A 16,200-nucleotide genomic window follows, 5' to 3' on the forward strand; every position below is an offset into this window, starting at 1 on the left:
ACGTTTTTGACAATAAATAATTGAAAAGAAGAACACATTTGTTAGTCATTAATTGAAGCTCCAAATTTTTCATTCACTTTTTCTAACCTTGGCTTGGAGCGAATTAGATTCCGACGAATATTTCAATTTAAATTAATAAATTGAAAAGATAAATAAATAATTAATAATAAATAAATTTTGTCTATTTTTTCTACTAACCACCCGCATAAAGTTTCAAAGAAGTATTTGCTGGCCACGGTAAAGTCTCAATATTGTTTTGTCGAAACCATTATTGAATTATGCGGGCGGTGTGGACAGGACAATTATTATGTTGGTGAATAAAATCGTTTCCATGAGTTTGATTTATCGATATCAACATAATGTTGTCTAAAATATTGAGGTAAACTTCAGATTGAACTTCGCACCAATTCTTTAACAAACGCCAGTCCCATTGATACTCCAAGCCCAAATATTTACTGAAAATTTGCCGGACTTACAGCATTTCTCGTCGGTCACAAAATACAGTGAACATTATTTTACCCGCGCACCTTGTTGTCTTTGCTTTGACTGTCGCCACTTCCTCATGTTTTATCCTATCTGTAGACAACACCTTGTTTCCGGGAGTCTTAGAGTGTACCCATGTTTCGTCCGTAGTGAAGCTTCCAACCGCATGAATTTTTCCTCAAAGTTCAACAGTTTGGGAGCCCATCAGGCCGTAATTTTTTTTTGCAATATTGAAGGTGTTCGTGGATGATGGAATATACACTACCAAATCTAACGGTTAGTTCAACCATCCATCTTCCCGTTCCCCAAAATGAGTTGTTCTACGCGAAGGATGCTATCTGGAGTGATCATGAAGATCATCATACTAGATGCTCATGTAATCAAGAAAACGATTGACAATTCGTTGCGCAACGGTCGTCGACACTTGATGTTTACTCATAGTCGTAGCACGCTCGTGAAATGTGCGTTCGCGACGAAAACTGTATCACACTATTAGAAAGAGATCCAGCTAACAGAGAATCAAATCGCGATCTGCAAAACTCACAAGCGCGGCATCTACAGCGTTGGTCTACATCATATTTGAGCCGCCCTCGTATATAGGGAAATGTATCAGAAAAAAAAGACCTAGCACGTGAAACATTCAATATTGGTAGTTACAGAGAAAAATATGAGGCTGATACTATAAATTTTGAGATACAAGTAAGCATTTTTTTTTGGAAAATGATTAATAATAATTAATCATCTATTTCAATTCTAATAATTCTAGAAATGGAACACTCTCAAAAATTGATAAATTGCTGCATATGTCTCATCCTTCATCATAAAACGTCCACCACGTAGATATTTCTTTGGGTTAACCTTGCAATAATCACGCGTATCACTTACGTCCAAGAAAGCGATTTCTACCATCAATTTTTTATTTGTAATTGTCGTGATATCTACGCTGCAGTATCTTCCTAGCAACATTTTTTATTTTAGTACGTTACTGCTTCTCTTTTTTACAGTTGTATTTGTCACTATTCTGCTCCACGAGTCTAATAGCGTGATTATTGATATTATGTTTTAGTCTTCGTTTCATTTTATTTCCATGTATTTGTTAAGATTGATAAAATCTAGAAGAATGAACGTTGATAATCCAAAGTTTGAGTTGGTGGCACAAAAATGGTCGAAAGAAGTTGAAGATTAGGAAGGTTGAAGATGCTGATGATGAGTGCCCAGATGGAAGTGCGGTTCTCAAAGTGCGGTTCTTCTCCAGAGCAAGAGCTAAATTCAGATCATGATTTCAAGGTATCGGAAAATGATACTTCAGTTGCATATTAGGTAAACAAGGATACCATAAGCAAGAGGAAAACAGCCCACCAATATTGTCCCACTGAACACAGAATTGCCTACAACTGTTTTCAAATGATGAAGTAGAAGATACAATGACTTAGTCTACCAACGCATTTATCATTCACGGAGATATATAGGAGAACAGTTAGAGTAAAGGTATTAGAGCAGTATATTTGACAATGTCTGTATCTCGTTTTAGTTTTCTCATGAAATGGATAAGTTTTGATTGACAATTAAAAATCAAATACACCTGCAATAAATGAGATGAAGATTTTCGCATTTTGATAAAAAAATGGCTAAGCACATAATATGGGAATATATTATGGAAGCACGATAAACAGTACAAAGTGGAGTGGATTGGTGCGGATGTGGTCACAATAATAGCGAAACACATTACATTAGTCATGGAATTACTAGAAAAAAAATGACTATCATAGATAAGATTCGTAAAAATAAGACTCAATTGCTGCTAGAATTTGTAAGCGGAAAACCTACAACCTATAGTTCTTCACTAGGTTTTTATTAGGAAAACTGCACTTTAATCTCGCATTGTTCAGAAAAGATTGAAGTTGTACTGGCTTTATCAACAATCCATCCCGACTCGGTTATTGGTGAGGAATAATGGAAATCAGCAGAAAACGAAGGTAATACGGATTGCAATAGAACTAAATTTATTTACTACTTTGTACTCAATATGACTAGTCCAGAAATTCTCCTCTTCGATCTTATAAACTTATTGATGTAGGAACAAAAATCCCAAGACGAAAATTTTTGGAACACTACGGAACTGGAATGAAACACTACGTATAATATAGCAACGCATTTTTACTAAAAATCAGTAACGATATGCCAACAGGAATAGAAGATCATACCTTGAGGAACATTAGAAGATAATAGCTAAGTAATAGATTTGCAATTGAAAAATGTGTTCAGTTCAATCTAGAGAGGAACTATAGCTAAAAGTAAATCAACATCCTGTTCCATAGCCAAGCAGCAATTAGAGCTTTAATCACCAATATCATAAAATACAAACTCATTTGGGGTTGCCTAGAAAATTTAAACGAGTTAGGCAAGAAAAATAAAATTACCCTACAATGGATTCCAGAGTGAAAGAAAATGCAATAGCTAATAAGATCACTAAAGCGTATAATATAAAAAGCATTGGAAAAAAAGAAAAATAGGAGCAAAACCAATTATTGGGACAACCTGGGATAAGACAGGCAAATATTTTCCTGGGAAACTATAACCAGAGAAGATCTGCTGAATGTGTCAATCTAAGTAAGAGCAATATATGAATACTAACAGGAGTCCTATCAGGGCACTGCCGCCTCAATAGACATCTAAAGACGCTATACTTAGTACTTAGTAGATAATGCAGATTTTGTTGCACCCAGGAGAACTAAACCTCTATCCACGTTCTCTCGAAGTGTGAGGCATTACAGAATTTCTGAGCACTACACCTAGGAGCGTATGAATTAGAAGATGAAGATCTCTGGAAGCTACAGCCATCCCGCATTCTAGACTTTTCAAGTGGAATTAACAGGTCTGCTGTAAACACTGAGTATCCCCAGTATCGCAGCAAGAAAGGGGGTCTTAACAGATCATTTGGGTCGCAGTGCATATGATACCCCAATATTTACAAACATACATACATATACACAAACATTTTTTTCACAATACAAATTTACTAAATGTTTTCAATAGTGTGGAAAATCTGGCGTGGGAACCGCAGGGTTAAATAATAACCAAATCATATAAGGCCAATTCAATTACTACTTCAAAACCTTCACGTAAAAATTCAACTTGACCGGTTTTTGTCTTCTTACTTAGAATATTATTGTCGGAAGAAATATTTGATCGCAATCTAAGACTTAGAAACTAATCCCGTCTAATTTGTCTTTGCTAATGAACAAACTAAAAATAACAATGTTTTGTCTCTTTTGTAAATATTACCAGATACTGTTCCTCAATTATTAACACACACTATTTGATTTTCAAACGATGCTTGTCAACAATAATGATACTAGTGCATAAAAATCTGAACAGGAAACCCGGAGTTCAACGTGCGCTGATACACATTTCCATGTAGCATTTCCTCATAGACCAAACAAAACAATAGACCAAACAAAACAATAACCTTCACAAAGAAACATGCCGCAATCGAAAGTTCTCGGGTTCAAAATTATCATTGTTTGACTGCCAGTCGCCTTTCATTTGTGTAAAATATATTTTCTTCTCATATTCATAACGTGTCTACAAATGAACCAGCGCAGCGAGTTAAACGACAGTGTTTTTTTTATTTGTATAAGCCAAATGACTACCACGATTTCACAACAGTGACATACTCAAACGGGATAAGCAGTATAGAGAGTACATTTTTGGAATTTTCAATTATTATTAAAAGTTTTCGGACTTTTAGCCTTATTATACATTTTGCCCCCCATTAGGCGAAATTATATGAAGATTACTGATTTACTCTCGTAAAGTAACCATATTTATAGCAGAAATATTTTTGAGTACATATACAGAAAACAAAATCTCTTGAGGTCCTGCATATCGTCATATTTTTTGTTTGATATGAGTAGAGGGCCATCAACGGTGAGTAAAAGTAAATTAAATTGTCCTTCTGGCAGTGACAGTTTTTTTTTTGTTTTCCGGATAGTAATAGCATTTTGTTAGCAAAAACTTTTGTACGAGCTTTTGTTAAGAATCATTCGGGGATGTCCTCTCACAAATGTGATTTTCCGTGTTTACCTATTTTTGAATGGACGTTTATTCACATAATATGTAGAAAGACATTTGTCCAAGATTTTTTTTGTTCACAGTAAGCTTTGCACAACATAGTTCCACCATGTTCTTGTCAAGGTACTAATGGCCACCAATTGAAAACAAGACAGTGATATTATGACTAACGCCTACAAAGAAAATTAAAAACTATTTTTTGGTTCCATTAAAAAGTAATTTTAAGGAGAACACACTCATCAACATAAAAGATACAAAAGGAAATATAATACTAAACGAAGATGATATCATGGATAGATGGAGACAATATGTTAGAGATCTTTTAGAAGGATAAAATAAAAACAAGATGAGCAACAAGAATACCAGAGGACAAGTAGATTAAACAGAAACTTAAACAACAAAAGATGAAATGAATTTAAAAGAAAAACAACAGGCAAAACAGAAACTAGGGAAAGCATCAGAAATAGTCCAAATGATAAAACAGGCAGAAAGAGAAATAACACTAAAAATCATTTTGAAGAAAAGATATGACAAAGGTGAAGCCCCAAAATATTGGCAAGTGGGTAAAATCACACCAATATACGAACACAAGAAACAGTGACAATTATAGAGAAATCACATTACTAAGTACAGTCAGCAAGATATATATGAGAATAATAGAAAAAAAGACTAAGAGATATAGAAATAACCATAGAAGACTCACAACAAGGATTTGGAACAAATAGAGGAACAGCATATGCTTACTTCAGAATAATAATAACTGATAAAGCCATAGAAGAAGACAGATAGATAAACCTATGTTTTATAGATATTGGAAAAGCAATCGATAGAGTCAATAGAAACGACATGTAACATCGAAAAACTATGTCAGAGTTAGGCATTAGGTTCGAAACAACAAAAAGAATAAAGCAAGGATGTATACTAAGCCTATTATTATTTGTCATGGTGATAGATGAAGGAATGAAAATAACAAAAAGACAAATTAAACAGTATAAAGTCGGACATTGGAAAATGGAAGATATTAAAATATCGGAGATACTATACGCAGATGACATGGTAATAAAAATGAGAAAACCTTGAACTCCAACTTGAAAAATATACAATGACACAGATAATGAATATGAAAATAAACGAACAAAAAACGAAGAAGACAAAAAGATGAAATAATAATAAAAATAAAAATCAAATATAGAGCACGTCCAATGCTGCAAATATCTTGGCATGACACTAAGACAAGTTGGAAGAATGGAATAAGAGATAAACGAGAGAATTGGAGCAGCTGCAAGATTATTCAATGCAATCAAGATACAGTTTCTAGCCAAAAAGGAAATATATAAAAAATAGCCACAAACATATTAACATATAGATCTGAGGTATGGACCATCACAAAAAATAAAAAAAGTACAGAAATGAGATTTATGAGGAAATCAAGATACGATAAAATAATTAATAACATTATGAGAGAAACTTTGAATCTGAAACCAAATCAAAATAAAATAGAAGAAGGACAATTCAGATGATGTTAAGAGAATGTGAGAAGAAAGATTAATGGGGAGGATATATGAAGCACGGAAATGCAGATAGCAGGGGAAAATCGAATAAGATGGCAAGGAATTGAACAAAAGACACAAGATACGAGAGAATGGAAACTGTTGTGGATAAAAGGGCCCACCTAATGACTTAACTCCAACATGCCTTACCCCTGACTAGGGCTTCAGGATTAAGTCAGTGTTGATATATTATTGGTTAAGTTAAGTTTAAGTTAAGTGTTTCTTCGAACTTAGCACAAGTTCAGAAATAAATTTATTTACTCCAAAGAAATACTAGTTTACCTTCTTGCATTTAGTTATTATAAACAACTATTTTATATTTACTGCAGCATCTTAAGAAGAAATACTAAATAGATAAGAATAAATTGAAAAAAAAATTTTCAGATGATTTTATAATATAAAAAAAAACGAAATAATCGGTAACGTTACGGCACTGGTTGTAAGTATAATCCTACATGGCCATGAGTCGGTTGCATTTGTCCATATTTGGTGAAATGTCCGAATGCCAATCGCGATTGTAGTGGTTTTTGAATGTTACGTTATGGCGCCGAGAGCCGATGATGGTTATGTCCAAAACAATAGCAACAAGTTTTTCAACTTGATATTTTAAGGAATAATTGAATGTAATATTACCAATTCAGTTATGTTGCTGATAGAAATGAAATCAGAAACAAAAAAATATTTATATACTTAACTCGAATAAATTCGTCGATTATTTGCGTGTTTCCTACTTAAAATGCTCACATCATTTATAGTGGCGTATTTTGAATTAACTGTAAATACCGATTGCTAAGTTTGACTTTCCGTTTGACGTTGCCGTTCGTGAGTGACGTTTGCCGTTTGATGACTATTGATGTTCAAGAATGTTGCCGCCATTAATCTAAAATTTTTGTTATTGTTTTTGACGTGTGTACTCCTTTTTTTTCGTTATATTTTTATGGTTTTGTCCGATATTTACATATTATAGAAAATAACGAAGATTTTTTTTTATTTGAGAGCATTGGGCAAAATTACGTTACAAACGCGAAAGGCTGAGATCGGCTCGTTTCTATTGCTATGAACGGCCGACGGGAAAAATACAATTCGTTTATATTGAAAATCTAACGGCAAACGGCGACGTCAAACAGCAACTATGATTGGTCTTATGAATTTCTATGTTTTCAATTTTGTAACTGCAAACGTTAATAGCAACGGCAAACAGAAAATCAAGTTTATGAATCGGCCTTATAGCCTATTATAACGTCAACAACTTCAGAAATACGATGTTGGGATATTAAATAACGAGACTGGTTACGAAAAAGGGTTTTATTATAAAAATTATTCTACATTCGAATGCTCCCCTTCAATATACTCCCCATCCCTTGCCACACTCCTTTGCATACGTTTTTACCATTGATCGAAGCAGTGCTGAAAGTCTTCTTTGGTTAGAGCGTTTAGGAGATCTGCGGTTTTTAGCTTTACCGCTTCTATCGACTCAAATCTGGTCCCTTTCAAAGCAGATCCTTTTTTAACCTTTGTAACCCTTCAAGGATCGAGCAGACCCGTTGACGCAAGAGCTTTTGGTCAGAAGTCAGATTTTTTGGCACCAACTTCGCACAGACTTTTGTTATAAATATCGTATAAATATGACGACTTACAAAAATATCCACTTTAGAGTAGTTTTTACTAATATTAAAGTAAATGCAGTGATAAAAACTTAACTAAGGTGGTACTTTGGTGGAAAAAACAGTTATGTTTCAATTTGAAAGTGATTTTTATTGAATAAGAGACTATGAAAATAAAACCAATCAGAATTGAAAGTGACAAATCTGAAAGCTATGGTTTGCCATAGAGGTTTCAAGTGTATAGATTGTGAATGTATTGGTTACATGATCGCATGGAACTCTGACAGCGCATCTAACAGTGAATCAAAGAGTGATGAAAGATCTAAAGAGAGACAGAGCATGATTAATTGTTATTGTATTTTTGATCAATTTATTGAAATAAAACTTAATCAATCAAATATTATTTCACAATCAATATTTCCACCATTATCAAACTTCTAATTTGTTATCAAAATACTCAAATCAAGCATACTGCCGAATGTCTTTCGAAACGTTAATTCCTTCTGGATGAAAATTTATAAGAGGTTTGTTAATAGGCTCTAGTGAATAATGAAAAAATGCAGCTAGTTGCAGGTCAAGGGAAAAGTCGTCAGCTGATAGATGCTGCTGCATTACAATTTTCTTGGTACCAGTTGACAAACTTTCCACTGAGATAAAGCAAGCTTAGATACATTTTTTTATTCATTGAATCATATGAACGATCACCATGTAAATTTTTTATTGAGAGGAAATCATGGGAATTTTTTCATGTGCAAGCAGTCAGCTAATGTATAATTCACCATGTTATGATCAGCTGACATTGTTTTTCTTTAAAAATATTAGGAAAACTTTAAGCCGACAAATTTTTAAATAAAGAGAGAGCTCCATTTTCACGTAATGACCTTCAGCTGGTAAGGTAACACCGGGTCCGTTTGATCCAGGTGTAATAAACTCCGTAAATTTAACTCATTCCGGGATGGTTCAAACTGAATAATATGATATATTATATTGTATATTTAACAAAAAACCTTTGGCTGCATGTAGGGTGACGGAAAGTCCTTCAGCTGATACGCTGAAGGTCCCCATGAGTGCGCGCTCCTAGGTACATTGGTATCAGCGTTGATCGCATAACAGAAATCCTTTCTACCCGTGAATTACCGGCTGAATATTTTATTTTTGTTAAATCCACTATAAATTATATATACGCAATACCGCGACATTTTTTACTACGAAATTCGCACGTCTCGTCATTTAGTTTGGGTTTCTATACAACGTGGTATAAAATCGACATTGTACATAGTGCAGTCAATATTTGCAAGAAGTATACCTATAAACCGAGACTGCAATAGAGTTAATTGCTCCATGTTAAATTAGGGTCCGCTACCTGTACCACTGACCCCAATAAGCACTTCGGAGAGCTGACCTGCAGCCGTATTTAGATAATTTACTTATTTGCTTTAGTATTGGCAGTAGGCTAAATAATTATAAAGGTCAACAAATTTTTACCTTCAAAATAATTTTATAAGCAATAATTTTTAGCAAGTATTGACACATGACAAAAAACTTTATGCACCTTATAAAAATCAGAGCAGTTACCTGTATAAATAAATTTGATAAACTATTAACTATCTAACTAACTAACTAACTAACAAAAATAAAACCTTCATCCGGTAATTCACGGGTAGAAAGGTAGATAGGATTTCTGTTATGCGGTCAACGCTGATACCAATGAACCTACGAGCGCGCACTCATGGGGACCTTCAGCGTATCAGATGAAGGACTTTCCGTCACCATACATGCAGCTAAAGATTTTTTTTGTTAAATATACAATATAATCTACCATATTATTCAGTTTGAGCCATCCCGAAAGGAGTTGACTTTACGGGGTTTATTACACCTGGATCAAACGGACCCGGCGCTACCTTGCCAGCTGAAAGTTATTACATTCACTTCTAAGGTGAGTTCTGTAAGGACAAGCAGAATTAGGTGGAATGGAATGACTATTCAAAATATGTAGCTGGCTCCCGGACAAAATTTGAATAGGATCAGAGTTTGTTTGAGTGGGCCCTGATAGAGGAATTGCTCCTCTGCTGGGCTGTGGTTGTGGTAAAAATTTTTAAATAGGATATGACTTAAAAACCTTTCCATTTTCAATTCGTAGGAGGCTCCTACTGCCCGACCCATACACAGAGTCGCAACTGACGACACTTACTTCAATGTTTTTCGCTTTACTTTTTCACATTTGACGTGAATATTCTTGAGAAAAAAGAAGATTTACCTAAGATATATATATATGATTTATTATCTCCTTGAAAAATGTATTATTACCTACAAGTTGTTTTAAATGGCTTCATAATTATCAAGGTGAAATAGTACCTAATTTAATTCTTATATCAATAATTATCATTAATAATGATAGAAAATAATATGAGTTTTACACAACCTAGTTATTAGAACTTACTAGATAATAGATTTTAGAACAGGCGTGGATTCAGGATATAAATTTTATAATAACAACAATAACAATAAATTGTAAATGCAAAGGGGATTAAAACACCATACAAAAATACCATAAATGGACTGGAATGGGAGTGTTCGGGCCCAGAACCAAACACTCTGAAAGCCTAAGTAGCGCACCAAGCATTTTCCAAGCAGAAACGTATGCAATTGAAAAATGTATTCATTTCAATCTAGATATCAATATCATAAAATCCAAATCCAAGTATTTCGTGACACACCAAAGTAAAGGAAAATGGAATAGCTCATAAGCTCGTTAAAGCAGGGGCAGACAAGCCCTTCATGGGACCCAACCCTTCTGTAGTATCAACTATAGTACAATAGGAAAAGCACTGGAAAAGAAGGTAGATAGGAGAAAAACGAATTATTGGGAAAATCTATCCTGGGAAATTATAACTAAAATAGATCTGCTGAATATATCAACCTAAGTAAGAACAATCTATGAATACTAACAGGAGTTCTATCGGGGCACTGTCGCCTTAACAAACATCCGAAGACACAAGACTTAACAGATGATGCGGCGTGCAGATTTTTTTACTCAAAGGCCAAAACCTCTATCCACATTCTCTCGAAGTGTGAAACACTACAAGCACTACATCTGGGAACGCTTGAAATAGAAGCCGAAGATCTCTAGTAATTTAAACCATCCCATATTCTACACTTTTCAAGTGGGACACTGATGGATTAGCTGTGATCACTGGATTGTCCAGTATGGAAACAAGAAAGGGGGACACTTCGGTCGCAGTGTATAAGAGACCCCAAATCTCTATATACTTATAAAAATGCATAGACACAGTTGAATTACAAGAAACTTCCGTAACTCATCATAGATTGCGCTACTATTATTAAACCCATATAAATTTTAATCAAGATCCTTCAAAAGGCAAGTGATTGAATTTGACAACTGACTAACTACTAGCCTGTGAGTTTAAAAAAAATTGATAAAAGGTAATTTTGTGAGTTTACGAAGCATTGCTTTTTGGCAAAAAATATTATTAAAACTAAGGATTGGCTTTATAAACATTATTCGAACTTGAGCATCGAGGACGATGCACGCAAAGCTCAAAAAAGAACCGTAACCGGATAACCGCAAAATGTAGTTGATTGAGATAGTTAGACCATAAATTCATGCGACAAAATTCAGGAGGTGATGGCTAATATGAAATCAATATGGGAATTTATTATAATTTTTTCAGCCCACCCCTTTCCAAGATATTACTCTTGAAAGTTGATGACTAAAATTGAGTTTTTTCCTTCTAAAATTTCAGTAATGCTAGAAACTTGTAATTTTGTAATTTCCGTGCACTTTTAAAGGATTAGCTACAGGTATTTTTTTTAATATTCCTGTTACATTATAAGGGGATGAAATTAGCAGCTTTCAATTTATTTCATATCAAAACTTTTTTTTAAGATGAAGTTTTATGAAATGATATTGTAATTTAAAATCATAGATTTATTTGAAAATACTTCTTATTCTTAAATTTTTTTCCCAAAAACATTAGAGAGAGAGAAAAAAAATAAACACAGTAATTTATAATTTTTTTAATAAATGGAGTGGAAAACATTGACAACAAGATGTAAAATGTTATACGATTCATAATAAATGCTGGAAATGGCCAGCTCTAGCTTGTTTTTAATTACAAATAATAGTAGGCTCTTGTCATTTCGACAATTTATTAACCGTATGTACATAATGTTTATTCAAATTTTAGTAGGCTGATGGAGATTGAGGAGGGCCACAACATTGGTCCAGAGTTAAATCCTTGTGATTTCTGTTTATGGAGTTACCTTAAATTATTAGTCTACACGCCACACATAGTTGATTTGAACGATTTGAAGAATCGTATTCAAATAGCATGTGACACTATAAAAAATACACTGATCATTTTCAACGTTAATTATGAATTCTATTACCTACCTACATTTTATCTTCACTTTTTCCCATACAATTCATTAAAAAATTATGGTATTTTTTTCTCTGTAGAGGAAATTGGTTTTTAAAGGAAAATTTCAGAATAAAGAATATCTTCAAATGAAACAAGAATTCAAAGTTAACTTAAAATCCTAGTTTTATTCAAAAATAATTCTTATATACGATTCAGTATTCACTAATTTACAGTGGTCTGATTTAACAATATAATGACTATGATATCATCTCTATTCTAACCCTTAATAGAGAAGCACTGTTTCTGTTATTCTTAAATGAATTTTGCAAATTTATTACCACAAAATTACTACAAATATTCTAGTTTTATTTTCTAAACGAGTACTAATTTCGGTACTGGCATTAATCAAAATTAATTTTGCGTGAATCAAGAGACTGTAATTTTTTAATTCTCACTTATATTCAAGGTCGTACTTGATGATATTATACTGGAAGTGTGTCTAAGCAATTTATGTGTGTCTCGATTTAATTCGCAGAAAATCATACTAATGAATTCAGCATGTTCTGCATCAAAGTCAAGGTTTAGTCCACTGTTTCAAAATTAGAGTTTCGCGTTATTCTATTGAAAATAGTTAAACTACTTCTGATAAATGGATTTGAAATAGTTATTTATTCTATAAGGAAAGTGATTACAGCTTCTAATCGAGAACGATTTTCTGCCTGAGCTATAGGGAGAAATAAATGGCAGTCAATGCCTTTTTCGTGATTGTTACTTACTTCCTCCAAAACAGTGTCCAAATTCATTGTTTACAATATAGAGAGGACAAAAATTTATTATTACTGTTTTTCTAAATCTTAGTATAAAATTTCAATTTGCTTTTACTCCGACCTCCTTATCTGAATAATTGTTCTTTCATCATTTATAATTCTAGGTTTTCTGTTATCAATTTTGTATACTTTTCGAAACATTTTAACCATTTTTGTTTGACAATTTTTTTTTGTTCATACCATTAATCTTTCCACAAGATCAATAATTAAAATGTTCTACTCTGGAAATCCTTATTATAAGATTTCTACTTTAGTTACCCTTCTGTTCATAATGCAGTATAATATTTTTTGCGTGTGTTGTGTTTCTAAATTCATGCGACAAAATTCAGGACGTGATTGCTCGTTTTGTTGAATAAAATCAATTTTTTAATAAATTGTGTGTAAAACTTCGCACCCACTTGAATCATGTATAATTCCTCGTGTAAAATTTTTCTAACCGTTGCTTTATCGGCTTTTACAGCCTCGGCAATCATCTAAATAATCATTCGACGATCTGCACGCACAATTAGGTTGATTTTGGTTACTGTTTTAGAAGTTGAAATAGTCACAGGACAACCTAGGCGTTGGTCATCTTCAATGCTCTCGGACCTCATTAAAGCGCTTACACCACTCAAAAACACGCGCACGAGATAGAGAATTGTCCGCATAGGTCTCTTGCAACAATGTATAGCACTATAACGAGAAATGTAAGATTGATACGCTGTTCTTGTTTTTCGTTATATATGGTTTTCGGCACGAGAAAAAAACACGTTTGATTCAAACTGCTACTACACAAATACTGTAATAGTAACGGATACGTGTTTTGGAACGTGCATAGACAAGATATCTAGATACCCAACGCACTACTCTTTTTTTACCGCACCTGTCTAATGCGCCCTTTAGGCGCACAGTCTCGTTATTCGATAGCCAGACCTCGTATGACAATCCTGGAACTTCAATTCGGCATTGTGGACAAGAATTGCAATTTCAAAATGCTCTTAAAAGCGTTACTCACTAAAAACCCGTGTCTGTCACCGAAGAGAGTTTGTTGAATGGATTAGTGAGCATCAACAAATGGATGCTGATTTTTGGGTTTGATAATCGCCAAAATTGTCGTTTTTTAAGGTTCTTGTTCAAATTAAGCCACATTTATGCAGAATGTTCATGGAAATTTTCGACAAACGAGTGCGTATATTAATGAAAAACTGTGGAGGCCATTTCTCCGGGAGGGTTTCATAATTTACCCTACTCTATGTACAATTTACAATTAAATGACTGGAAAATGTGTTTCCTATTTGATTAAAATCTTATGTGAATTTTGGGACATCCGTAGCTGTTATTGCTGCAAATATACTCCTCAATGATATTCCTTGGAAGATTGTACTTATTCCTATATCGGAATGGAGTCTTCACTACGGTACATGTGGATTTAATCTGGAGTATGTACTACTATCTAATATTAACATGAATAACATTGCTGTCGTCGGAGATTTATTTCTTCCGGGTGACGTTGATAGCGCCATTCATTAGCAGTTCCATGCCGTCTGTTATAAGGACATTGGTTTCTTACTTCGTTCTTGTTTCGTAAAATCTGTTTGGTAAAATACCATATGTCAATGTAGAAAACTACTTACAACAATGTCGCAATTGTAAAACAACTTCAAAGATGACGTATCAGAAAAATCACAAAGGTACGAGTGGCTTGCATGGTTGAAAAAAGACGATATGTCAGTAGATTGTAATATTCGTTGTGGATACCTATTAATGCTCCGATTCAACGACGAAGTGTTAAAAAGATTGCGCGAGAGTGTTTTTCAGAAAAGAACCGAGTTGTGACAAACAAAAGATCGATTCTACGATCATAATAATTTACCTGCTCACACAGACATTTCCATTTAATAGTATTTTGCTGAAATTGGCATGATTACGTTATCCCACATACTTTACTCGCCTGACCTGGTTACGTGTGATTTTTATTATTTCAATGCATAGAAAGAAGCAAAGCAGAGCAGTGATCCCACAACATTGATGAGTTTAATAAAGAACTAGGAAACAACTGGTACAGAAGAGTACAAAATCTGGATTAAACAGTGGAAGCACCACTGGGACATATGTATAAGTGGCAATGGAGAGTTCATTTAAAGAGATAACGTTGTTATATTTATAATAAATTACATATGGTTCGGTTCTATCTCAATTTATCTCCGGAGTAATTATCAAATACTTTACATCATTTTCTTTTAGTAAAATTTAAATTCCTGTATTATATTTTAAGCTATTTGAAGATCTGAGACTATTTCATACTTTGGATTCAGTATTTTGAAATTAGATGCAGAGTCAGGTCCCGATTTAAAATAATCATTGATTGGATACGGTTGTCGTGATGCTCCAAATATATTTACCAAATTAATTAACTTATCGATTCATAACGAAAAGTAGTTGTTCTCACATTATATATATTTATTTGAATTGTAATTTCATGATTTGATATGGATGAAGTAAACATACTTAAAAAGCAGTTCAACACGTTGATGGATGTGGGTGTAGGCTCCTAATGGACTTGTGCCACGCCCTCATTTCTTTTATCAGATCGCTCTATTTCGTGGCTTTGTCTAATAAATCTCAGTAAAACAATCAAGTGTACCCCGTCGACTACCATTAACGATTAAAGGAGGTGTCACCCTTTTATTTTTATTGACAATGATACCGTTTCCGAAATGTACCCACAGGAAATATAAAAGTAGATTTTTACTGGGCCCTCGTGGAGATATTGAAATTTATTGAACTATTAATTAATGAAATGTGTTTATTTATCCACTTTTATATATAGTTTCACTCAATTGCATGCATATTTTCAACTAGTAATTTTCAATGTTTTAGAGTATAGGTTTGTTCGCGATACATATCCTGAACATATTCTGTTATCTTTTCTTCGTTCATTTGTATTGACAAACTTCTCACTGCTCTTTTCCATTGTGGTGATGTCATTATCATGAACTTCGATTTATCTTCGTTGACTCGTAGATTTACTATCTATCTCTGCCATTTCTCTACAAATTTCCTTAAGTTCGATTTCTGATGTGAAAGGATTACTACATCGTCTGCGTAGGCCAGTAGTTGCGTTGTCCTTGTTTTTAGTGTCCCTGTTCTGTTCAATCCGATTCTACTACTATATTGAACAGCTCAGTGGATAGTATTTAGTCCTGTGTTGGTCTGGAAAAATTTTGATATTCCTTGATTTGCCTTTACCTTCGTTATTGTCTGTTCGAGTGTCATTTTCGTAAGACTTGTAAGCTTTTTT

The 16,200-nt window shown here is 33.7% G+C and overlaps 1 protein-coding gene across 1 annotated transcript in view; it reads right to left on the bottom strand.

Moving 5' to 3' along the window:
• The window catches only part of LOC130899764 (protein sickie), a 551,159-nt gene that overhangs the window by 322,917 nt on the left and 212,042 nt on the right, over positions 1-16,200 (bottom strand). The gene's annotated exons all lie outside the window — the stretch shown is intronic.

The sequence above is a fragment of the Diorhabda carinulata genome, chromosome 11, assembly GCF_026250575.1.
Source record: "Diorhabda carinulata isolate Delta chromosome 11, icDioCari1.1, whole genome shotgun sequence".
Classification (NCBI taxonomy): Eukaryota; Metazoa; Arthropoda; class Insecta; order Coleoptera; family Chrysomelidae; genus Diorhabda; species Diorhabda carinulata.